We start from the raw sequence: 7,501 nt of genomic DNA on the forward strand, positions 1-7,501 counted from the left end.
GTCTCTACTAAAAATAGAAAGAAATTAATCGGACAACTAAAAATATATAGAAAAAATTAGCCGGGCATGGTGGTGTATGCCTGTAGTCCCAGCTACTCCGTAGGCTGAGGGAGAAGGATTGGTTGAGCCCAGGAGTTTGAGGTTGCTGTGAGCTAGGCTGCCAGCACGGCACTCACTCTAGCCAGGGCAAGAGAGCGAGACTCTGTCTCAAAAAAAAAAAAAAAAAAAAAACCCTGAATTACCTGCACAATAGTCTAAATAAATTGCACTGACCTGAAACAGTCATTTATATTTTTGTAAGCATATCCCACTTCTAACATTAATCTTTTTAAAAGATCTAAAAAATACAAAGCAGACCAATGTGCTCTGAAACAGAAACCACATTTTGATGTTGAAGACAATAATAAAAGTAATTCCTCACTCAAAGGTTAAGTGTTACAATGATCTCAACCACTTAAGTGAAAGCAGGAGAAAACAGCTAACATCAAGGAAGTTTTCCCCACATACAAATGCTTCCAAAAGGTCTAATTCATCCTACACTGCCACCCAGTATACTCTTATTCCATCATCAATACGTTGACTTTTGTCCCCAAATGGAGATCTTCTTCTGTCATGACACTGGTGACTACCCACACCCACTTCCTTTCTGAAGCCTGTAAGACCTCACTCTCCTAGCTCTCCACCTTGTGACCAAGCCAGTCCCCATGTTTCTGTCTTGGTCTCTGCTTCCTGTCCCCTAAATGTGGAATTTGTCCAAGATATTGTCCTTGGCCCTAATAAGGACTGTTCTCTATACCAAATGGATCATCTCTACTATGGAGATGTTCAATGTTACCAGCAGCCCTACTTCTAAGCTCCGCCCTAACCATCTAATATTCAGTCATGTGGTGACTTTTCAAAGCCTTGCTCTGCTTCTAACACCAGTGAAACTCTTAATGTGGTTTAACCTTACTTTTTTTCATGCCTGGTCTACCTAGGTAGAAAAACAACTCTTTATTGTCCAGAATAATGCATCTATGGTGTTCTACATATCCTTTTCATCCCCAAGAGAACAGTACCTTTGCAAATGGCAGGTAATTAACAAATACTCGTTAACGAGAACTGAAATGAGCTCATGGTCATCTGTTCTTGGGGTTATCTCATTTCAAGATATATATTTTAATTCTTAATATGCAACTGTCAAAAAGGAAGCAGATATATTACTTAGCTGGCAAAATTTCAAAAGATAATGTTAAATAAAAAGTACAGAATATACATGCTCTGTTTATATATATGTTATTACACACAGGCACATATCATACACATATGTATGTACCTATGTAGTGGAGGGAAGATTAGATTTCTGAAAGATTAAACCTATTATCAGCGGTAACTTCTGGGCACAGAACTGGGTGGCCGAGCAGTCAAGACATTTGCTCTTGTAAATGGTACAAAACAAAAATTTTAAATAGTACTTTTGTTAATAGTATTTATATAGAGAAGTTTCTGTATTTTAAATTTTTCTAATGCCTGCTTTGTTCCTGAAATAGGGGATGAGATTGGGGGATGAGGAGAGAAAGAGAAGAGCAACAACAAAGAGGTAGGCAAAGAAAATCTAAAGGTAGCAATCTGATTTAGAAGGAATCAAGATAGAACCATGATATGTAAGGGTAACAGATATTTTTAGGAGGGATGATCAATAGTGTCAAATGCTACAGAAATTAAGAATCAAAACTTAATTAAGCCTTTAGGTGTAACAAACAGGCAGTCCCTAGTGTCCTTAGGAGCTTAGTTTTCTGTGGAGAGGTAAGATAAGCCAAACAATAATGTGCCTGAGGACCAATAATTTAAAAAAAAAAAAAAAAAAAGAGGTAAAGCCTTTTTCTCCCAGTCCCTTCTCTTCCTCCTAAGGTAAGCACTACTGCAAATTCTATGAATGTTATGTTTCTTCGAGTCCCTGTTTCTGTTAATCTTTATTCTACCATATATATAAAGAAAAAGGTGGATTTAATTTTTAATTTACATTAGAAATAGAATATGATATCATTTACTTTTTATTTTTTGCAAGTTGCTCTTGCTACTCAAGAGTGTGTTTCTGAGATTTAACCATGTGGTTATACGACTCTAAGTCTATATAACACATTTTAGCTGCTGGATAATATTCCACTGTGTCAATCACAATTTATAAATTCTACTGATGGCCCTTAAAAATTTCACACAATGCTGCAAGCAAGATGCTTGTATATCTCTGTACACTTGTACTAGAGTTATGCTAGCTTATATATATAAATCATAGGATATCTGTTTTCACACCCACTTGATATGCCAAATTGCTGTCCAGTGTTAATAGAACAACTTCACTTATGCCAGCATTTCAAGAACACTGTTTCCCAAATCCTCATAAACACATGAGTTTCTCAGACATTTTGATTTTTGACAATCTAATGGATTTGATGTTATCTTCCTATAGTTTGTATTTCTGATTACAAATGCAGTTGAGTTTCTTTCCATATGCATTACAATTAGCCTTCTTTCCTCTTCTATTTATCATCTATTCATACCAATTTGCTTTTGTGCTGATATTTTTCTTATTAGTTCACAGAAGCTAGTTGTATATTCTGGATAGAAATCCTGAGTATTAGATACAGAGCAATCTTTTCCCAGTTTGCTACTTATCTTTATTTTGTCTTGACATAAGTTTTCAGGTTTTGTTTTTTTAAAGAAACATGGTCTGGCTCTGCTGCACAGGCTGGAGTGCAGTGGTGCAATAATAGCTCACTGCAGCCTTGAATTCCTGGGCTCAAGCCATCCTCCCACCTCAGCCTCCTGAGTATGAGTAACTGGGACTATAGGCACACACCACCTCACGTGACTAATTTTTAAATTTTTTTGTAGACACTGAGTCTCACTAGGTAGCCCAGGCTGGTCCTGAACTCCTGGGTTCAAGAATCCTGCCCCTCAGCAAGAGAGAACTAATACAGTCCCTCCAGCCTTGCTGTAGAACAAAAAGAGATAAGAGTTCTCCCATCCAGTGGTATACAAAGTAGCCATGCTGCTGATCTGTGGAAAAGGAAAGATTTGTTTCTCTCTCTCTCTCACTCCCCTCCCCCCCCTCCCCTTCTCTCCTCTTCCCATCCCACAGCTGAATTAGAAGAAAGAGCCATTAACAATCTCTGGATAGGACAAGGTAGAAACACTAGCAAAAAGTGAAATAAAGCCCGGGTCAAGTAACATCAACAGTAATAGGTTTACTTTTAGACAACATTAGGTGTAGGTAAAGGATTTTGATGTGATACATTTTTTAAATAATTTAAATTAATTTTACTTTTATTTCAGCTCAGAGAGACTGTACACTTTTCAAGTGTTTATTGTGGGTTTCCTTTCACATCTATGTTCCATCACATGACTGAAGATACTCAGAAGGTGCATGCTAACAAGCCATGGGGAAAACAGCCAGCGTTCAAGAGTGATAGGCTAGGCTGACTATTCAGCCTACAACGCTGGATTCAAGGAAAGAGGTTTCCATAATATACAGTCTAAATACAAAAAAATTACATAATTAGTCATGCACACGCCTATAGTCCCAGCTACTCAAGAGGCTGAGGCAAGAGGATTACTTGAGCTCAAGAGTTCAAGGCCAGCCTGAGCCACGTAGCAAAATCCCAACTTTAAAAAAAATAAAATAAAAAATAAATATATTAAATATAAATTTATATAAATATATATAAATAAATGGCTATGACATTTAAGGATTAGGCAGGTACCTCAATAAAAGGAAGATTGACCCATTTATTCAAACATTTGATTGTCTACAGAAATTATGCATTAGGTAGATGTAGACTCATTTTTAGATGATATTAGTTAATTCATGGATTTTGGTATAATGTGTTTTTATTCCAATTTTCAAACGATTTCACTTATAGTTCAACCCAAACCAATGACTGGGTTAGGTACTTATTGAGGCTTTTATTTTCCAGTGGCATGATATCATATGTATCAAGAGTCATAAGATAAATTTATAAATGACTGAAAGGTAGACCTAAGTGCTGCTGTGCTTCAGAAAGGGAAGAATTAAAGGGTGAAGAGCAATTACTTCATGAAATAAATTTGACATGGACCTCATCTCAACAAGGGCAAAAGAAGACGACAAATATTCTAGACCCTTGACATGGGAACTGGCTCACCGTCGGTATTCAAATACTTTTAATAAAATTCACATATTAATTTCATTTAAGATTGTTCTATCAACAACCCCAGTTCCTATACCCTTTTGCAATTTATGAGGATACTATGCATTCATGAAGATATGTGGAGAATTTGTAACTTTTCAGAAGCATGCTTTGTTATTAATATGTGAACAGAGATGATCTATGTTGGTCAAGATTTCCAGTTATTGCTTCCTTCCTCTTTACCTATAAGTTATTTCATCATTAACAGTTTATTATACTGTTTTTCAATTAACCTGTTCTATGAAGTATTTTGATTCACCATTATTTTTGGCCTATACCTTTTTGATAAGTGGACTTTAATCTTGATAAGGGGACTTTAAATTAGCCAGGCATGGTGGCCTGCACCTGTAGTCCTAGCTACTCCAGAGGTTGAGAAGGGAAGATTGCCTGAGCGCAGGACTTCAAGGTTACAGTGAGTTGTGATCAGGTCACACTACTCCAGCCTGGGTGACAGAACAAGAGCCTGTCTCAAAATAGATAGATAGATAGATAGATAGATAGATAGAACTTATGACTCAAGGGATATCAAACAAAGTAGACAGATAGAACCAATGCAATGAACTGAGCTTTGTGAAGACTAACAGCACAAATACCCAGGATGAGGTATAGGCAGGAAAGATATTCAACAGCAGAAGACCAAGCCAAAAGTTTAGTAACAAGAACTTGAGTTAAGGGAGTGGCAAGCAAGAGTCATAAGAAGGGAAAAGATCAGATATAACCACCACTGACTCAAGGGTAAGGGAGGCATCAGACATAATGGTAATGAAATAAGGACAGAATTATTAGCAAAAATAGAATAAAAATAAGCAGGATAGACATAAACAAGATGGAAAAAATAGAAATAATTTGAAGACTGCAAGGTTATTGGTATATCTGGTGATAAAAGGGAAAAACCTTTCAGCATTTCTGATTAAATAAAGGAAATATAATAGTACATATCTTTTCAGAAACTACAGATAAGAGGATTAGTGGTGAATAGACTTTAGCCTTACTTCTTAATTGCATTTTTGCATTTGATACATTTAATCATAAAAATAACAAATAAAATTTAAGGCAGTGTGATACTAGTAGATGGATAGACAAGCCAACCAATAAAAAACAGAAAGGCCAAAACAGATCAACACATACCTGGAAATGTGATTTTATAACATAACTGGCGTTGTCTATCAGTGGTGAAAGAAAGACTTGTCAATAAATGATGCAGTCAACAGTTATACACTGGGGAGAAGGCAGGGGCATGAAGTCTAACTATTATCTCATACCATACACAAAAATGAATTTCAGTGGATTCAACACAGGTATTAAAGGCAAACTATAAAAACTTTTAGAATACAAAAAGTTTTCTTTCCTTGATGGCAAGGAAAATAAGGATTTCTTAACTAAGACACAAAAACTAAAATCCATAAAGGAAAGGACTAATAAATTCAAGTGTATTAAAATTAAGAACCTCTTGTTCATCCAAAGACACTATAAAGCAAATAAAATGACAAGTATTCCAAATAACAACGTAACAGAAAAATAGTCTAAAAATCTGAATAGGCACCTCACAGAGGAAACCTCAATGGTCAAACACACGAAATGCTATGCAATTTCATTGGTAAACAGAGTAATGCACATTAAGTTCATGATAACCTATCATTTTACAACATCCTGATAATTAATTTTTCAGATGTCTGATAATATCAAATGTTAGAGAGGATATGCAGCAAATGGGATCCTTATCCTTGCCAATAAGAGTATAAACAAACAAAAAAAAGAGTATAAACAGATGCAGCACTTTGGAAAACAATGTGACATTATCTAGTCAAAGTGATGTGCATGTATCCTTAACAATTCCACCCCTAGATAATGTACCCTAGAGAAACTCTGGTAGTATGTCTGAGCAGGGAAACAAAGATAGCCACACTCTGCAACAGCAAAAACAAAACCCCTACTCCAACTCAGAAAATAACTGCACTGAGAAAAAAGTATAGAGAGGTAATGTATCTAATGAAATACTACACAAAAGCAAAGAGATGAAATGTATCTATTTGCAACGTAGATCAACTTGAAGAATGTTGAACAATAAAAATAATGAAATAATATATCCATTGTAATTCCACATATATACTGCTCAAAAAATGTGTAATACATTGTTTAAAAATGGAAACTTGGTAAAATTATGAAGAACAGAAATGGTAAACGTGGAATTAGGAATATGAGAAAAGGATGGGATAGAGGAAGGGAGTATAGGGGATATAAAAGGTAATGGTAATGTTCATTTTCTTAAAATAGGTGGTGAATTCAGGGGTGTGTCATGAATTGTGATTCTTTAGATGCTACATTTCATACTTCTTATCACCTTGATATTTAATTATTATTATTATTTTTTTTGAGACAGAGTCTCACTGTGTTGCCCATGCTATAGTGAGTGCCGTGGTGTCAGCCTAGCTCACAGCAACCTCAAATTCCTGGGCTCAAGTGATCCCCCTGCCTCAGCCTCCTGAGTAGCTGGGACTACAGGCATGCGCCACCATATCCAGCTAATTTTTTTCTATATCATTTTAGTTGTCTATTTAAATTTTTAGTTGCTAATTTCTTTCTATTTTTTTAGTAGAGATGAGGTCTCACTCTTACTCAGGCTGGTCTTGAACTCCTGAGCTCAAACAATTCGCCCACCTTGGCCTCCCAGAGTGCTAGGATTACAGGCGTGAGCTACCGCACCAGGCTAGTATTTAATTTTTTTTAAAAAAGACCAAATAACCCATATTTTGACAACTGATCTACATTACGTCCTCCTGTAAGGCAGATAGGTACCTTCTATCTTTGATTCCTTGCTAGACCTAAAATAAAACTGTGGACAGATGTTATACAATAAAAGAAATTTTTCCTACTGATCTCACCAATAAAAACCAAGGAGATAAAAGACTAACTTAAAAAAAGAAGTAACTGCTTAATGGTCTTGTCAGTTTATTATGAAATATGAGCTTTCTTTTATGAATAGAAATTTTACCATCAGTAAAAATAAACAGACTGTCACCATAAGGATATAGACTATCTAGTTAAAAACAGCTGAGGGTAATAAAGGAGAAAAACAGCAGGTTATTCTGTATCCTTGGGAACCAGGAGACTACTGGATACTACTACTAAGAAAATGAAGTCAGTGAAAATCAAGTGATCCAAATACCCAAATCACACGATTCCCCAAAACTTATCTGACACAAAAAAGCAAAAGTATGATTTTAAAAATAAACTTACCCTGAAGTAAGTGAAGTTACTATAGTAACAAGAACTTGAGTTAAGGGAGTGGCAAG

The sequence above is a fragment of the Propithecus coquereli genome, unplaced genomic scaffold, assembly GCF_000956105.1.
Source record: "Propithecus coquereli isolate 6110/MARCELLA unplaced genomic scaffold, Pcoq_1.0 Scaffold390, whole genome shotgun sequence".
NCBI classification, from domain to species: domain Eukaryota; kingdom Metazoa; phylum Chordata; class Mammalia; order Primates; family Indriidae; genus Propithecus; species Propithecus coquereli.